This window comes from Anabrus simplex, chromosome 9 (assembly GCF_040414725.1).
Source record: "Anabrus simplex isolate iqAnaSimp1 chromosome 9, ASM4041472v1, whole genome shotgun sequence".
Classification (NCBI taxonomy): Eukaryota; Metazoa; Arthropoda; class Insecta; order Orthoptera; family Tettigoniidae; genus Anabrus; species Anabrus simplex.
Window position 1 is genome coordinate 90,539,949 of NC_090273.1, and position 20,438 is coordinate 90,560,386.

General features: G+C 39.8%; 1 pseudogene; it reads right to left on the reverse strand.

Moving 5' to 3' along the window:
• Nucleotides 1-4,524: 4,524 nt before the first annotated feature.
• Nucleotides 4,525-20,438, reverse strand: part of LOC137502162 (uncharacterized) — a 59,165-nt pseudogene continuing 43,251 nt past the window's right edge.

Genomic DNA, 20,438 nt, shown 5'->3' on the forward strand with positions numbered 1-20,438 from the left:
ATAACCTCTTCTAAAACGCAGTTGAAGAGAAGAGGTTATAGCCCGTCTCTTTGTCTAACTCCCGTCCTGATTCGAAAGGCATCAGACATCTCTCCTCTGAATTTCACTTTGGAGGTGGTGTTAGTCAGGGTTTGCTGGATAATTGCTTTTGTCTTGTTATCTACGCAAAACTCTTCAAAGACTTGCAATAGGGTGGTTCGATCAATTGAGTCATACGCTTTCCTAAAATCAACAAAGGTCACCACGAATTCCCTGTTCCTGTGTTTCAGGTATGAAAGGATGGACTTCAGATTCATAATCTGCAAGCGCATGATCGTCCCTTTCTGAAACCTCTTTGGTATTCCCCCAGTTGTGGAACGATTTGTTGTTCCGCCCTATTATGTAGAGCTTTTGAGAGGATCTTGTAAGTTATTGACAGAAGAGAGATGCCACGATAGTTGTTCACGTCTGTTATCTCCCCTTTCTTATGTAGAAGATGAATTACGGCAAAGGTCCATCCACTTGAGAGATTTTAACTTTCCCAGATCTCTTGAATAATTGCGACAAGCTTGTCTATTGCCTTATCCCCTGCATGCTTCCACAGTTGAGTAATTATCAAATCCTCACCCGGTGCCTTGTTGTCCTTTAGCTCTTGCATGATCTTCCTGATTTCTGCCTTCGTAGGTCGGGACGAATCTGGGTGGATTTCGGATTTTTTCATAAGCGAATGTGGTCTCTGGAGCTTCACAGTTGAGGAGGCTTTCAAATTAACTTGCTAGAATCTAACAATTATCTTCATCATTATGAGCTAGTTTCCCGTTGGAATCTTTCAACTGTAGACTTGGGGGAGTGTATTTGTTCAGATTGTGCTTGAAGGTTTTATAGAAGTTGCGTGTTTAATTTTTCTGGAAGTCTTGCTCATTTTGCACCAACAGTTTCTTATTATTATTATTATTATTATTAATAATAATAATAATAATAATAATAATAATAATAATAATAATAATAATAATAATAATAATAATAATAATAATCGTACGGCCTCAGCTACCGTGTGCAGACATTTCGATTTAACGCCATCTGGCTGTCTGCTCGTCAATTTCGACGTTCCATTTTTACTCTAGGTCCGCTAGATGGCAGACAGAGTAAACCGGATCTCTCTTGGGCGTCTATGGCTGAGATTTAATTAATTTTGTCGGGTAAATACCAAATGTATCACCAGAGATCTTTTACATGCCGATTTCGTACGACATGGAGTGTCGAATGGACTTTTTTCCACCCTTCAAAAATCCGACTACCTCTGCCGGGTTTAAACCCGCTATCTTGGGATTCGGAGGCCGACACTCTACCACGGATCCACAGAGGCAGCTTATTAAACATACGTTTCACGCCACGGACGGTTTTTGATGCAGATTTTCTCGTGTTTAGGTAGTTGATCCTGTTCACTTCATTTTTGTGGCAATTCCATTTCTTCCATGCAACCTGTCTTAGCTGTACTTCGGCATCGCACTCATTACCCAAACAAGCATGCCTTCTTGATTTCGTGAGTTGGACAGTCTCCTCAGCTGTTCTGACTATAGCCTCCTGTAATTGTTCCCAATTCTCTGGATTTAAAGTTTCCGACTTACAGGTGAATTCTTGGTTGCTCCTTAGCTTGTCTCTGTCAAACTTATCAGTTTTTCGTGGAGTAATCTTCTTGGTATTTCTTGGAATTAGTCTAACTTCCAAAGGTAGTGATCGGAGTCTAAGTTGGCATTTCTCAGAACCTGTACATTCTGGATCTCTCGATGCGCTTTCTTTGCAATGGCGACCATGGTCAATTTGGAATTCACCAAGGTTGGAGATTGGAGAAATCTAGGTCTTCTGTTTTCTGGGCAGGAGGTTGAACCCAGTTGACTTTAGGGCCAGATTGAATGCTCTGCATAACTCCACAAGCCTCTCTCCATTACGATTGGTTCTCCTCTGAGCTGGGTAGTTTCCAATAATCTTCAGATATTTTCGTTTCTTGCTAAGCTGGGCATTAAAATCTCCAAGCATAATGATGGTATTTTTGTGAGGTACCTTTGAGAGAATATCTTCTACCTCCTCCCAGAATGCGTCTATTCCTTGCGGGTCCTTCTTATTCGCCTGATTGATCGGTGCATTGTGTAAACTATATTTGTACACCGAAAAGAAAGAGTAGAGACTCGGCTGTTAGGGGAGGTGAAGTCCACAATCGAACCCAAAATCTTGCTGTTGACAACACATGATGGTATTTACTGCACGTTCACTGATCTTGCCTTTGAAGATTCTATAATCTTGTGACTCGAAGCAATGTTCGTCCGTGAATCTTGTTTCCAGAATTGCAGCGATCAATTGCTGATGTCGGGACAAGGCATCAATGACCTGTTTCAGTTTGACAATCTTCAGAATGGAGTTTGCATTGAAAGTAGCAAGAAAGTCCCGGCGTTTATGTCTGATCTTTCCTGGAGTCTCCGATACCTCCATGCATGTTGGTGCAGGCTCCCCAGAATCCGAAGGCCTGCATGCTTCACTCGAGATGAAGGCTGATTGGTTACCACCTGGGGTAGTAGCTTCTGATGAACTTTCCTCCATGCTTTGGACGGTTGAAAAACTGTTGATTGGGGTCAGTGATATTTAGCACTGACTAAAATACTACCAAGGTTGTGAGCCTTGGAGGGCCACATTATATTTTCTTGCTAAGAGCAGGCATTTCCTCCTACTCTAAATAGGTATGGTTTTCTCGCCAATACTCGAGTGGCTGATTGCAGTGGTTACCCATTGGGCGAAGGGGTCACCACATCACTACGCCTATTATTATAATTTTATTATTATTCCTAATTTGGCAAAGTAGAGAAAATAAATCTGATTGTAGGTATATAGGGTATAGTTTGAAGTATGATTATTAATTTACACTTATATTGTCGTGGCCCATCATATGGAATCAGGAAACTACATACAAATAACGTGAACTTTTTTTAAATAAGGTGTGGTCATAAAGCAATCGCACTGACCTTACAGTATAATAGACTGAGTGATGTTTGGGCTGGATCAACATGAATGAATTTTGCCTGCCAAAGTAACTCTAACCTGCATGCCTTTCAATGTATCGTGTCATTAATGGTTTATGCATAGTTTGTTGACAAGCATGACCATTTTTTATACAAATTCATTATCTTCACCTCGATCATATCAATATGACCTTTCGCTTGCACGGATTATAACACGGGTCGTTTGTTTCGAACAAATCTAGTCCTTTCAAAGGTCGAATGATCCTGTCAATCAAGTACGACTAGAATGGATTTGGTGGTTATTAGGTGAATCGGTAGCAAACCGTGCGTGGACATATTGATCAGAAGAGTCCACAGCGCATATAGCAGGATATTCATCTATTTGATTATTACATCCATAATATCCAGTTCATACAGACAAATTTACTTTATTTAACATAAATAAAAGAAGGTCGCATTGCCTGTATTCATACTGAGGATAGGGTCTTATGTTTTTCTTTAGAAAAACTCCCAATATTGGCTGCAGCTAATATTGTAGAGGTCTGAGCTTTTAAACCTCGTGGAAGCACTATAATACCATGGTATTCTTTCTATTCAAATGCATGTTCCCAACAATCTTTCAACAAATGAGTCTGCGTAGAATATTTCATTATTATTATTATTATTATTATTATCATCATTATTACGGACTTTGCTTGGAGCATAGGGGTGTAAGAAGGTGCGGGCATGAATGGGTGGACAGAGAAAAGATCAGAGTATAATTTAAAAATCTAAAATTTGGAATGTTATATATTTCCTTTTTTCTGAATCGACTTAGATGAACAACACCAAATAGCAATTAGATAGATAAGGGTTAGCTTGTCAGCTCTAGTAACAGTATTAGAAAACCCTAGCACAATCAAGTACAGAATGAACTTGAAGCTCCCAAGTTACAAATTTCAAACTAGCGTCTTTGCTCCACACAATTAACTCTTTACGAGACTACTCTCCAAAACTTGTTACAATCAGGCCTCTCCGAGGCACGATCTAAATTTTTACATTAGATTAAATATAAACAGTACTGGCCGTCTTACTCGCTCGACAGCCTAAGTTACGTTTAAATGCGAAGTTAAATTTTAACAGAGGCTACTAGTGCCCATTCTAGATGGCCTTCGTGATCAAAAGAAAAGGTTAAAGTTATCGGCCGTAAACCAAAATGCTAGTAGGCGAACACTTGCACTCCTGCGAAATACATTTGAAAATTCTTGAAACCCTATGTGGGCTTATGGACCGAAGTTACAGAGGCTAAGCCTATACTACAGGGCTGACTAGATGGAGAGAAAGAATTAAATTCCAAAAAGAAGAGAAAAATCTTAAAATTACGAAATCATAGTCACCGCAATACCAAGTTAAATGGGAATGAAAGAGGGTTCACACTCTTTATTCCTTAAGTTAGATTCAGGTCTTTAGACTTGTTTGAAATTTTACATTGAAAGACTGAGTTTTACATTAAGAAAGAATTTTGAAACCTTCCTCTCAAGTAAGCTTTCTGAAACTATTGCATGATTGAAAGATGTCTGCCATTACCTTCAGCTGGTGGGCCTTCCGTATATGGGCAAGGCTTGCCCCCTGCCCCCCCTACGAACACACTCTGGACTTCTTGACTGGAGCGATAGAAAAGGCAACATGGCCCAAAAGTCCCAGCTTTTATAGCGGAGAGGAAGGTTCCAGAACTCTCTGGGCCGAAGACCTGTACTCATCCACAATTCATACTGGTTAATTTCATAAATATCCAAAATTCCTGATTGGTCGAAATTTTTGAAGAAGAATGAAGGCATAGCATTGCTAGTAATCTATGAACACACAAAAAAATTAGAAATATTTCAGTTCTGTAAACCTCGAAACTACAAATTTCTTTGAACATTTATTGTTCATCTTGCCACCAGAGGGGGCATATAAGTCGACAGTAGAGACATCTGAAGATAAAGTTCGAAACTTATTCTGAAATAAGTTTCTCTGTTCATATAACAGATGGCCTTCTAAAAGGCGCTCACTGTAAATTAACGGAGTTGGTGTACCTCCGGTACAATTATTATTACTATTCTCGATCTAGAAAGGCAAGAATAACGGCCGAGAGGATTCGTCGTGCTAAAAGCACGACACTTCGTAATCTACAGGTCTTCGGAATGAGCAGTGTCGCTTGGTAGGCCACGGCCCTTCGGGACTGTTGCGCCATCGGGTTTGGTTTTATTATTAATCTTATTATTATTATTAAAAATACATAAAAATGGGAGATATCCCTGTGCCAGTGTTTACTTTTTTTAAAGGATAAATAACATAATAACAAAAACAAGAAATACGGTACAAGAAACTATTATGTAAAACGTACCATTACAAGGAATTATATGTAAACGAGGAATTTAATTAGACAAACGTCCTTCTTTTAGAAAAATCCCGCTTTAATATTTCTATACATTTATTTTAAACGATTCATATTCACTTCAGTAATATTTCACATCTATTATCGTAAGAATAAAATTAATAAAATAAGAAATAATATACTCTTCTTCTTCTTTAGCGTTTGTCCCGCCTGGTGGCAGGGTCCGCTGTATGGATTCGTTGTCTCCACTTAATTCGGTCACGGGCCACGTCGGGATGTAGTCTTACAGCTTTCAGGTCGTTGTGCACTGTATCGATCCATCGCTGTCTTGGTCGTCCCTTGGGCCTCTTTCCAGCGACTTCCAATGTATACGCTGACTTTGCCTGGGTATTGTCTTCTGCGCGCAATACATGTCCAAACCAGCGCAGACGGTTTTCCTGCATTTTCTTCTGGATTGGTGCAACGCCAAAGCGTTTCCTAATATTGTCATTTGAAATATGATCCAGTCTAGTAATGCCAGCTGTCCACCTAAGCATCTTTGTCTCCATGACGCTTAGTCGACGTTCTACCTCCTTCGTAGCAGGCCAACACTCGGTGCCGTAGAGAGCGACGGGACGAATAACAGTCCTGTAGATCTTAGATTTCAGATGGTCCTTCATCCGACGGTCGCAGGTGACGCCCGTTGTCATTCGCCACTTCAGCCAGGCTGCGTGTATCCTTGTGTTGACCTCATCAGCAAGTCTGCCATCGGCAGAGAGTGTGGAGCCCAGATATTTAAATTTCTCTACTCGTGGTAGATCTTCACCATCAACGTGGATGGTTCCAACTTCTCGAGGATCTAATGTCATGTACTCTGTCTTCTTTTTGTTGAGGCGGCAGGCCGTATTGCGCTAGTCGGTTGTTCCACTCTTCTGTTTGGCGCTGGAGAACAGACTTATTCTCAGCAGCCAACATGACATCATCAGCATAGAGAAGTGTCCGTGGTATTGGCTTGTGCAGATCGGATGTAACAGTGTCCATCACAAGAATGAACAGCAGTGGTGATAAGGCAGAGCCTTGATGTACTCCTACAGTGATGTGGAAATCATCGGACGGTCCTGCGGCAGCTTGAACATAACTCCTTGGTTCTACGTAGAGCATCTGTACCCACTTAACAAGGTGCTATGTTCTCGTAGCGCTAACCAGATTAGGTCATGTGGCACCCGATCAAAGGCCTTCTCAAGATCCAGAAAAGCGAGATGAAGAGGCTTATGTTTTTCGTGGTGTTTCTCAACTAACAGCCGTGCAGCGTGGATTGCATCCGTTGTGCCACAGTTTTTTCACGAATCCAGCTTGGTTCATTGTAAGTTTAGCTATCTGGCGAATCCTTTTGTCGAGAATACGTTCGAAGATCTTCATCGCGTGGCTCAGAAGTCTGATTGGATGATAATTAGAACAATTGGCAGGACTTCCCTTCTTCTTGAAGATTGGTACGGTAATGCTCCGTCGCCAATCTGATGGTATTTGACCTTCTTTGATGATCTGATTGAAAAGCTGTGTTAGCCATATTGCCGCATCCCACCGTTCAGAGCACCAGAACTCTGCCGGAAGGTCATCGGGGCCAGTGGCTTTTCCTGGTTTCATCTCCTTCAGAACAGCCTGAACTTCCGTGACGTCCATTTCCTTCACTGGGCCTTCAATAGCGGAGGTGGTTGGGATTGGTGGGTGGGGAAATTCTTCGGTTGAAAGTTTCTCAAAATAGCTCCGCCAGCGTTCTCGCGCTTTCTTCCAGTCGACCAGCAGGTCACCTTTTTCGTCATTGTTGCCGTAGAAACGTTGGATGTCTTCCGTTCTGCGGTGCCTCGATTTGAGTAGCCGGTAAATGTGCCGCTCGCCTTCGCGCGTGTCAAGTTTTGCATATTGGTCTGCATATCGGTTTGCTTTTGTTACAACAATGACCTTCTTCGCCTCACTACGGGCTGTTTTGTAGGCATCCCAACGAGATGGTGTTTTATCTGAAAGAAACTCATGGTACAGCTGTTTCTTCTTCCGCACTGCATCTTTAACATCATCATTCCAAAGCCATGTGTCTTTGTCAATCCTACGTCGTCCTGGTTTAGTTGTTCCAAGAATAGAGCGTGTGGCTTCATGAACGGCGTCTTTCAGTTTAGTCCAGCTCTCTTCAACCGTGGTGATTGGTGGCACTGTAATTTTTGTAACAATGTCGGCCTCCTTCTCCTTGTAGCGCCACCATTTGATTCTTTTAGGTCCATTTCTGGGTAAGAATTCAGCTCTTGGCGGCTTCATCCGTAGCTTACAGATGACAGGTCGGTGTTGCATCGCGACGGTTTCGTAAGGAATAACTTTTGTATCTAGAACATCTTTGAAATTCCGTCGTCTCACAAGGATGCAGTTAATCTGAGTTGCTTTGGAACCACTGTAATACGTGATTAGATGAGTATCACGCTTTTTGAACCAGGTCCTTAATGGCAACTTCGGTGGATATGGAGACCATCGGTACGGTGTAGTTGGCAAATGAGGCTCTCTATCTTTCTGGGAGTTAATGCAGAGAGGAACGTAGCGTTTTTTCTCCAGAGGAGCAGCTACAAAAGGCGTCTGTTCTCCAGCTCAGGAGCGGCCTAACTACCTGCTGGCAGCAGCTCTAAAATGCTTGGCGACAGGCTCCGTGACAAGCCGGCCGTAAAAACATACCGTCACATCTTTATGGAAATGTTGTCTCAAGAAATAATATACCATTAATAAAATTTATATTATTATTATTATTATTATTATTATTATTATTATTATTATTATTATTATTATTAAAAACTTAGGAGTGTCATTGAGTATTACAATATTTATATTACTGTTGCAATAATATTATTTTGCTGGTGAAACCTGGAGTTTATAGTGCAAATCGAGTTCATGACGCAAATGCTGAGATGACCACCGGCCATAAGACATATTTACGTAAATATGTTTTGCATTTTGCATTCTGATTAATACATATTCAACCACAATAAAGGCATACGGAACTACGCCGAACGTTGTTGACATAAATATGTCTTATGGCTGGGGAGTCACCTGGAATTAGCGATACAAAATATGTGGACCGATACTACCTAGCAACCCTGCAGATTGTGATATGATGTGCTGATGGAAGGCCATTCCTGAGAGACGCGCAGAAGGCTCTTTATTCACCGAGTGAGTTGGCCGTGTGGTTAGGGACGCACAATTTTGAGCTTGCATTCGGGAGATAGCGGGTACAAACTCTACTGTCGGCAGCCCTGAAGATGCTTTTTCGTGGTTTCCCATTTCACACGAGGCAAATGCTGGAGCTGTATCTTAATTAAGGGCACGGCCCCTACCCATTCCTAGCCCTTTCCTATCCTATCGTCATCAAAAGACTTATCAGTGTCCCTGCGACGAAAAGCAACTTGTAAAAAGGAAGCTCTTTTATTAAAGAGGCCTCATCTCATCATGCTCGAGACAACGGATTAATTAATTCGTGGTAGCTTCATAGGACCTGAGTCACTTTTCCCCATTCATTGCACTGAATCCTACACTTGTCAACTCCGTATTCCTTACACATCTCTCTTTAAAATCGATTCGTTTGATGCAAATACATTAATCGTTATCAATTTGAGTTTCATTTAATTAAACGAAATGTAATGCCGGAAATCGAACCCAGGACCCCTGTGACAAAAGACCCGCACGCTAACCATTTAGCCATGGAGCCGGACTCCATTTATTTAAAGACATATGTTTGATCATTTCATTTTCGCAAAGGGAAATTTGTCACCATTCTTCTTCTATTATCCTATTGTCTAGGATACTTTGGACTGAACTTAGCTTTAAATACTTGTCAACACCACAGGACGTATTTTCACTCTTTACTTCTGTTACCTGGGTATGACATTTGAATATAAATTATTTAGCAGGTGTTTCTAAGTCGCTGACTTTGACATGCACGAAATGTGATGTATTTGCCGATATGGTCCATAAAACAACTGGATTGTGCTCACCAAAACACGGGGCGATGTTTACTACTAGAGTAGAATGTAAGTTTTCCACGAAAATCAGTTCAAGACGCTTTAGCAAAGGCCATTCTTAGAGGACAGACTTGTGCTTGACTCTGGGCAGGCCCGGGGCTTTCAGTGCTGAGAGCAAGCCTGGAAGAAGAAAGAAGCAGCGAGTGATTAGGGAAGAGATGAAGGAGAGTGAGGTGTATGGACGGCGCATTTTATGAGAAGTAGGAATAAAACTCTCCTTTTTTCTGCATTTAGGAAGTCAACTGGCATTTATTTCATTTCACAGACTTTGTTATGTACGGGAAAATTGTTTGGGGAGAATGAAAGTGTAACTCTGCTTCCAACGCAACATCAGACAGAGATGACCTAGTTCTACTCTCATTTATATCTCTTAGAAATTTGATTGAAGCTTGTTCAAATTTCCAGGAAAAGGTGTCATAAAAAAATATTAATTCTACTGACATGTCTTCGATATTTCTAAAACTTTGTCTAATTATTTAAGGGCTTCGAAGTTACTATCAGAGCTACCTGGCATGTCATATTATTTTTTAAGATTGGAATTCTTCAAAATCTCTTATCTGTAGTTGTTTTCCGGACAGCGGAAGTTCCATCTTAAAAGCACGTACACACAGACCAACAATCAACATACTTTTACCTTGAAAATAAACATTTACATCACTGAAATAATTTTTGATGCCAGTTAAAAGAGCAAGGTCAGCAACCCAGTGCGTGAACTTTTACATTACTACTGCTACAGTGAGAGATAGAGCAGTGAAAGTCAGTCCTGGCTCCATATCTTTCACAGGGTTGGAATAGGCTGCTTCAGCACGTGATGATGAGAATGAAGATGCTACAGTATCCGGGCATGGTGATCAGATGCTGCTCAATGATACGTTGCTCTTACAAGTAAGGTTGTATGAGAGTGAGTGACACGTCACTGTGCTCAGACAGCGCACTGCCCAAGGCAGGCATGACAAGGTCAAGAGTTAGCTGCCAGTTCTGCGTGCATGAGAAACAGCTGCTACGAGCGCTGGGATGGGAGGGGTGAACATTACAAGTTCATAACTAAGGTACCCTTTATAACACACACACACACACACACACACACACACACACACACACACACACACACACACACACACACACACACACACACACACACACACACACACACACACACACTAGCGAATGTATCCGTGCTTCGCTACGGTATTCTATATTGTATACGGATAGGCCTATCTAAGTAAATTACTGTACATACAGTGAATAAGATGTTCGTTTAATTCCATTTCTCTGAGCGTTATCTGAGAAACAGCCTAGGGAGGTCCACATACGTTGCTTCTAATGTAAAGAGCGATTTGCGGTGTTGTGACGATAACGGCAGGTTCACTCACCTACTGCCAATCGCAATCGATTTGGGAATATTCATTATAATGACGGGCCCCATTGCCTGCTGCGCGGTCACAATATATTTGGGGAGTTTTCGTTGCAATGACAGGTCCCATTTCCTACTTCCAGACAGATAACAATCGAGTAATTTTTATTATAATGTCAGGCACCTTCCCTACAGCCAGTCAAAATTGAGTTGTGCTGCTATCAATATAATGACACGCTCCTTTTCCTAATACCAGTCAGCTTACTGCCAGTCACACAGAATTGGTGAGTTTCCATTATGATAGCAGCCACTATGCCTAACGTCAAGCACATTTTAGATGGGTAAATTTGTTTACAATGGCGAGCACGCCTGCCTACTACCAAACACAATCGGTTAAATGAGTTTTGAAAAATGCATGTTCCCTAGCCTTCTGCCAGTCAAATCGAGAAGGAAAATATTCATTATAATCGTACACAGGAGTTGGAGAAAGACCCCATTCATACTGCCAGTTTAAGTCAATATGGGGAGTACTGATTACAATAGCAGATGCCCTCCTGCTGAGAGTTATTATCGATTTGTAAAGTATTAATTACAAAGGCACGCAAACCCTTTCTGGATCGCTACAAATCGATTTCAATGAATAAATAGAGATCGACACACGAAAGTATGTGCATTTTTATCTTTATTTGAAGATTAACTGCTCTAAAAGGTACATCATTTCGACAAAAGGATTGTAGGCCTACGATAAGACGCCATATATAACGGTCTAAATGGCCGGTCATAAGATATGTTCTCGTATCTCATCTATTTATGGGTAAGCTTGAGTTAGAAGGTTGAATACGGTTTTCTCACAGTGAATTACTCTTCGGACACATATGTGACAACTGCAAGCATAGAATTTGGTACACATATGGCTACTGCGTGGGCCAAGGTTCACGTAGAAGTTGATGATCCTATCTTTCGGATAAGTGAATCAAACTACCAATTATACGTGTAAAAAGTACAAAAAATACGTAAAATGCAGAAATACAGCCAAATTTAACGTATAAGGGATAGAGATACGACAAAAAGTCATAGGACCAAAGTTGTAGATCACTCCAAATTGAACAGAATATGCCATCCGTTTTGTGATACGACTTACCGTTTAGCCACCAAATACCTCAAAATGAAGGTCTGCTCCGTCTTTAAAGTTACCTCCATATTTCGATAATTTTTTTTGGGGGGGGGGTAAAAATAAACATTTTTAACATCTAGTAATTTTTCCGTCGATTACAGGCTAAAAGCTATAATTTTGCTAAATCTCTATTTTCTAGCTCGCCTGGCAGATTTTGCCGCCATCTTGATATGGGGGAGGGGATTAAAAATTAGGACTTTCCGGAAACTTTTAAAGCCCACGAAACCTATAGATTATAGTTTAGGATAAATATATCCGACTGCGTTGTTATGCTGAGCCCCAAATTTGAGACTCCCAGCGAGGCCCCTCAGAGTATTTTGAAAATTTCTATTTTTCTAGGAATCCTGAAGTCATCAGCTTCTCTGGTACCAGGTTTTAAGTTTCTAGGATGCCTGGAAGTGTCTCATTAATTTACGTCTATTTTAATTGTTATACCTTAATATACATGTACAGTACAGTATACTACGTATATAGATAGTTCCAAACCGACTTCCATTTATTGATATTGGTTATATTTAACCCCGTTCCCTACGGATTCTAGGGGCGTCCTGCCCCCACAGTATATTTTCCAGATAGTAGGTAATATTTGTACGCCTCCTACCCCAAAGCGGACCGAACTTGTACTTTAAAAATATACTGGGCGACATTATTCATCTCAGCAACCCCGAAAAGTATGAATTCGACACTATTTTCGATTATTTTCATATATCACTAACAAATCGCCCCCCCACACCAAAGGGGGCTAAAGTTGGACTTGAAAAATTCCGGAATATCACTGTTCACCTCAGCGACCGCGAAATCTATAGATTCGTCACTATTTTTGATAATTTTTATGTATCACTCCCTCTCGGACCCCCCCACTCCAAAGGGGCTGAAGATGGACTTTAAAAATTCCAGGAATGTTACTGTTCATCTCAGCGACCCCGAAATCAATGTATTCGACGGTATTATCGATTATTTTTATGTATCACTCCCTCCTCGCCCCTCTTCACGAAGGGGGATGACTTGGACTTTCAAAAAATCCGATATGTTACTATTCATGTCAGCGAACCCGAAAACTATGTATTCGACACTATTTTCTATTAATCTATATATGTAAAATAAGAGTTTTATCTGTACATTGCTCAAAATTTGGAAATAATGGTATTCCTTTATCGGTCATGTCAACAGTAACAAGGAATGCACTTTTTACTTTTCCGTAATTTTTGTCTGTCTGTCTGTCTGTCTGTCTGTCTGTCTGTCTGTCTGTCTGTCTGTCTGTCTGTCTGTATGTACACGCATCACGAGAAAACGGCTGAAGAGAATTTCATGAAAATCGGTATTTAAAGTCGGGGGATGAGCCTCTACAATCTAGGCTATAAATAATTTTTTTCAAGCTGAGTGAAATGGTAGTTTAAGGGAAGGCCTAAAATTCAATTATCAAATATTTATATTATTTGTGGTCCTATAGATAAATACTATATAACTAAAGTTATATAGTATTAAATTTTCGATCATTTATGTCTTATACATCTTTACCGTACGGCCTATGGTAACAGAGATATTCATGAATTTCGATTTTTGTTGCTAATATCATCGCCGAGCCACAAGAAAAATGGGTGAACATAATTGAATAAAAATGGGTATATAGAGTCAGGGAAGAAGAAACTATAGTCTAAGCTATAAACAATTTTATTGGCCCTGGATGAAATTGTAGTTTAGGGGTAGGTGCCTAAAATTTAATTTTTAAATACGTATGTTATTGGTCCTATCGAAAAGTACTGCATAACAAAAGTTATAGAGAATATAATTTCCGATCATTTATGTTTTATTCAGTGTTACCGTACCGACTAGGATAAGAGTGATATTTCAGAGTCAGAAGAAAACTAAATGTGAAGGCCTACAATATCGAAAACGCATAACATTGATCAACAATAACATTACATTGGCCATTGTTTGTTGTGATGTTCTTTGCCTCTTATGATGCCCTCAACTCGGAGAGATGGGATTACTGCTGCGTCCCGAGTATAACAGCCTGCCTGAATATTGGCGGGAAATAGCTGGGGAGTTAGAAAACTTTTTTCTTAGCATGCCATTCCTCTGGTTCATACATTGTCTGATACTGCTGGTACGTAACACACTGGTTCATCATAGTATTCCAGCTACTCGATCCCTACTCTGACGCCCTGTTTTGAATGAGCAGTGTGCACGTATGGCAGAGGCTCACTTAGTAATAGTAGTATGACCTGGTCTAGAATGAAAATATTTAGGCCTATTCCAAATTATAGCACCACAATTCACTAAATAATTCAAAATTTAACCCTGAAAAGAACAGTTTCTTAAGAAAAGCATCTTCCTCCTCACTTTTATTAAATACAACATTCATTTTATTCCAAATTAGCAGTGAAGAGGGGTTTTCTCCTCTGGCTTGGAGGAAAAATTTGCCTCCAAGTCACATAGATTTTTCCGTCGCCAGTGTAGTGAAATGCGATTTTCCGACCCATGGGATACTCCTAGGAAACAGATTAGTAAAAGGACGTAGATTTGCCATGGGGCTCTCCACTATACTATTCGCCCCCCCCCCCTCCGCCGAAAAAAACGAATGGTGTTAACAGATCACGGCTGTCTGCGGCTTGGTCATTCCAGCTCTGGAACTTTGGACTGTTAGATCGGCAGCGTAGTACTGTTCGTTAAAAGTTTTTTATTTGATCGAGTATTTCATATGGCTTTTAATCGCGCAATTCCTACTGGCAGTATTGTAATGAACTATGTTCATTTCATTTGGGAAAACCACTAAGACAGTCTTTCTGAGGATGTAAAAAACAGGTGGAGAGTGAATGTCTGCCATTATAATGAAAACTCCCCAATCTGATTGTGACTGATGGTAGGCAGGCGGGCCTACCATTACAATGAAAATTCCCTAACCCGGTCTTCATATGAGTGAAGACGTTTGGTGGCTTCCCCATCGCGTTTCTAGGATAACGTTAAGGGCTACGCAATATAATACAATCTTGCTCACAAGGTGTACACTACCTAACCTAGAATTCTGTATACAATGTAGAATTCCGTAGCGAATCACGGGTATCAGCTAGTTATTTATATAAACCCCTGACACCCAACCCTAAGGGTGCTAGGGATGGCTTACCCCCCACAGTGTACCAAATTTCGTTGATTTTTCTCCAGTGGTTTAGGAAGAGATGTGTCATTTACATACATACATGCATACATACAAACATACAAACATTCATTATATATATATATATATATATATATATATATATATATTGCACCCATAAGCGAATGTGCGTAATTAATGCATAAATTAATTGTTCAATTTTTCGCATATGAGAATACAGCAGTAGGCTGGGAAAAGATTGCAGTCCCACAAAGCAACTGCCAGGCGCCGTTCAGACTGAATGTATATCCACAGAATACGTTTTAAGGCACGGACAGGATGTAGCTAGCCCGAGTGGTACGTCCAATTATGTTTTATGTTGCCGACGGGAAGTGAAAACTTTCTATCCAGTTCCCATGTGAATCCGCACGTCGGAATGCACTTGGCCCAGAAGAGTGTGTGAGACACGAATAATACTCGTCATCCCTTAGCAGAAAATGGAAGAATCCAAACTACCAAGAGCGCGAACGTCTCAGCCAATCACAAAATTGCAAATTTTAATGTCTTGTCATAGCGGGAATCTACAGCTAGTATTTCGCGATTTGGTGACCGAAGTAGCTGCAAAATATTGTGTCCTGACTTCCAAGTAATATTTAAGGATTTATCAGTGCTAGTGTGTGGTTAATCAGTGGTTAAATAAGAAATTTTCAACTTTTCGTGGAAGAGTGGTATCGCCCAGGAAATGAACCGTCATGGCGGGAAGGCGCCATACTCTGACAGAAAATAGAGCCACTGACGCGCGCCGTCGTATGAATTAACCTGTGATCGTTTCTCATAACGCAATGTAACACATAAATCGGACCAGAATGAGGAAGATTTTGAACACATTTTCTAAAATTCTAACCTACGGACACATGATAAATCGGTCCCAAGTGCAGGATTATTACGCCACATCCCTTCTACAGGACTATTTTCGAAGTGGGGGGAGGACTGTTTACAAAAGCAAAGACACCAGGGTCGTGAACCTCAGTCTCGTGATAAACCTCAGTCTCGTGGTAAACTTCAGTCTCGTAGGAAATCTTCAATCTCGTCGGAATTCTCAGTCTTGTGAGAATTCGCAGTCTTCTAAGAATCTTCAGTGTCTTATACAGTAGTTGACATCCGAGTGAGTAATGTATTTATTTGTGAGAGTAATATCTTAGCCGAAATGAACACTTTGACAAACTTTTATTCAACTTTAGATTATGCAGATATAATCAGGCAATTAAATTAACAAATGACAATGATAGTTATATTCTCAACACTTGCCATGAATGAACTTAAGGTGCTAGGACCGAGGCGAACATTGAATCTCGTCGTAACACGTAACTGCATAACATTTTCCCTATTTCACGTGTAGCTTGTATATTTCGTGGAAAAGTCATATATTGGAGAACGATTATTATAAAATTCTCCACATCATTGGGAACATTACATGCAATTTTTCCACATTCTCATAGAACTATTATTGCAAGTGAGATATTTGGGAGCAGAATTAGTCCAGCCAGTTACAGGGAGAAAAACTTTGTTTTCATAATTGGAATGCTGCCGCAGTAAGACCTTGAGTCCAGTGTCATGGTCAGAGAAGGTGAATAACCAATAATCCTTTACATAAACAATCTGAGAGGGGTGAGAGAGAGGCAACAGCAGGCACGTAGCCGAGTCCAGACTTTCGACTTCACGTCAGGTGATCAATGCAGTGTCATTGAATATTCTTCGTAGGAGTGTTAAAATGCGAGTGTTAATATAAATATGGACGTGTGCAACGATATTGTAAAAATGCATCAAGTTTGCGTGTGTGACCTCTTGGATAACATCAGCTTGAAGATGAAATACTAATTCATCATGACGGGGTCCGGAGGATGATCTGACCTGCCTCCAGCACAAATAAGGTAAATGAGCAAAATATAAATATGTAAACAAGTAGGGCTATGAACAGTCGATGATCAAAAATGTAGTTTAGAATTTTAGATAGAACTGTAAATAATTCACGGATCGGATGGTAATTATAAAATTAGGATAATAATAATAATAATAATAATAATAATAATAATAATAATAAAAATAAAAATAATAAATAAGTGTTAGCGTGTGTTACTTGCGCAGTTTTCTTTTAATGTAAGTCATTTGACATGTGAGAATCCTATTTTGCTAAGAAATTTACATACGGTGTAGTGCAGATTTTTAAAGTGATGATAATAATAATAGTTGTGGTAATGAGCGGTATTTTTGTTGACATTTTGATTTTGTGGATGCTGCCATGTTAGTTTAAATGTTTATTTTTGCTATTAGCGCATTAGATTTATTATTTCATGTTCTGTAATCATTATTCAGATGACCGTTTCCGGTAGCTCTCATAATTTGTATTTCGCGACGATGGTTGATACGCGAAGATTTAATTTCTTTATGTAACGTGGTTACACAGTTCGATAGCCGTGTTTTTTGAGAGGCAATCTCGTTATTTCAGTTATTTAATTAGTGACAGGAAGCCATTTATAAGTTAGCTCTGATATTTCATAAGATGTGAAACGGTGGATGATCAAAGTAACGAGCAAAGTAATATTAATATCCCTGATGTTCTGTGGTGAGAAATGGAAAATGCGATATTTGGACCATGTTTTTTTTAATATTGTCGTATAAATGGATGCGTGAACGACACAGTTATTTCGCCCGCCAGATACGAGCGAGGCCGTATTATGAGTTACTACGTCGAGAATATTGATGAATAAATAGAACTGAGAGATGAATTATTTAACCGAGAGTGTTAAATATATGACGATATGTGTTATGGTTGTAGGCGGAAAGCCTGTAGTGCTTCAAATAGTTTCCAGGGAAAATAAATGCTCGGAAAATATGCAATCGAGAGCCCGAGATAAGTTGTGAACAGAGCGACTGATCAATGCGTGTTTCGACAGTCAAGTCTAATCATTGATGACATGTAATGCGAATAATTATTGTCCGTAAAGATCGAATAAGGTCATGTCCAGACTTTTTAGTCTGAGGTTAGAAGGTTGCCATCAAATTCACATAATTTTTGCTACTTGGATCAGGGTAACATTTTATGCTTCTTCATTGCGCATATTTTTTAAATTTTATTTGGCAGCGATTTTTGGGATCTAGATTTTTATTATGATATCATTTCTTTGTATATATTTTGTCACCGAATTATTTTAAATCTGATACGTGAATTGTGTTTGATTTAATGTCTGTAAATAGAATAGAATAGGCGTAGTCAGATTATTTTAATTTCAGTATTTCTTAGGAGCAGTGTTTCTCCATTGACATGTTCATTTATGTAAATAAGATTTCATGTGTTAGGGTAAGATATCATCGATTAGTTCATAGTCAAAAATATAGTAGTGGGATGCTCATATAAAAGTCTTAGAAATCCACTACATTTTAGTTAGGCAAATGAAACGATCTTTAATAAGCAGTTGTATCACAAGTGCCGTAAACGAGTGACATAAATTAGATGGGATCTGCCTCCATCTACAGTTGGTACCACACAAATATGCGTGCACAATGAAAATGCAGACAGCGGCAAACTAGGTAAAGTTAATGATGTAAAGGGATCGCTTTCATTTCAGATGTAAACCTGAGGCACTTGGCCTAATTAATTTAAGTAATTTTAAGCGTCCAGACTATCACAGCCAAGTAAATAAGGTTTAACAAATTAAATGAGTGGTGGTAGCACTCAGGTGTTCAGTTCAGTAAAAATTTCCTTGTTTTCAGCCACAAGCAGTTTAAACATGTGGCAAAGATTATATAACAGAAAAAGTACAGTGTTCATGGTTGTTTTCTTTTCTCTCTTTTCGTTATTATTACACATGGTCAGTGTATTTTGTTATTATTTTAGAGTGGGGTGCTTCCCAAATGAATTTAAACATGAGTTAAATATTTGACAGACACCTTAACGTCAATGTCAATTGGATGGATTAATAAATCAATTAATTACTGAATTTATTGTGAGATGACATTTTCAAGGTATTATAAATCATTCATTCAAACGAGACTATATTCCTGACCAGTGTTTAAATGTGGTCACGTCATCGTCATGGAGACAGTGGTTCGATGTAATTCAGAACACTAAAATTTAATCGAAATTCAGTCGAGATTTTATTAAGGCAGATAATTAATTTATTGTAATGCAGATCTTTCAATTGTTTTAAATTTTAAGTTTCATTTCACATTATTTCATTTTACACCAGTTTACTTTCATTTACATTTTGCAAATTTTGTTAAATAAACCATTTTATTTATTTCAATTTTAATTCAGTCTTTGGGTACCGTTATTTAATAGTTTAGTTTACCCCATCTTTCATTTCCTCACCCCCCCCCCCGATCGATGTGTGGCCCATCAACCCGAGGGATCGAAGGACGCACCACCTCTGAGGAAGAAGAGTCTACATGTGGCGGTAGGTATTTTTTAAATGTCATTATTTTCAGGAGCAGCCGGCTCATATATCAAGAAAGAAGACCACCGCATTTGGGTGCCTTTAAAAGGGCACTATATATATATATATATATATATATATATAAGGCGTTGAAGTGTAAACGGTCTGACACCATGTTTAGCCTGTTTGAGTCCCGCTGGTCGAAAAAAATTCACCATCAGAATGTTGACGGGTAGGGTAGGGGAGATGGTGGTATACAATTTCTAATCACTAGATTGTGTGCCAAAGGCCTGGATTAAAGTCCAAACCTCTCCGCAGTGCTCATATGGAGTGACGGCTTATGACGCTGTTGATGGTGATTCGTCAGTCGGATGGAGACGTCAAGCCTTGAACAGACCCGTTGGTGCTCTTAGCACTTCGGTTGCAGTAGGCTATGTGCCGGCACCGGGTTTTCACCCTATCCCTTCCTGCTATCATATATCACGTCATTCATTTCAGCTCATTAAGTCCTCTGATGAGTTTAACGTAAGAAAGGGCATCCGGTCATAAAAAACCCGCTACGATAGATTCATGTCACCTCGTACCCGTCCCGTAGAGAAACGGGACAAGGGGTGAACAATCGAATCATAATTAAGTATGTTCGACATGGCGTTTGCATACTGCGTGCGAAACAAGATGATCAGTAATCGCCGTGTACCAGGAAAATAAATAATTACGTTAAAGGTTGCCGTAAAAAAATATGTACAAAATAAAAGGCATTTTAATGGGTTCACATGCTCAATCTCTCATGATAAATTACGAAGCAGAATATTGCAGAATGATCTTTCGCTACTCCTCCGTGGCTCAAACGGCATCGTGTCAGCCTCTCACCGGTGGATACCGTGGTTCAAATCCCGGTCACTCCATTGAGATTTGTGCTGTACAAAGCGGAGGCGGTACAGGTTTTTCTCCGGGTACTCCGGTTTTCCCTGTCATCTTTCTTTCCAGCAACACTCTCCATTAT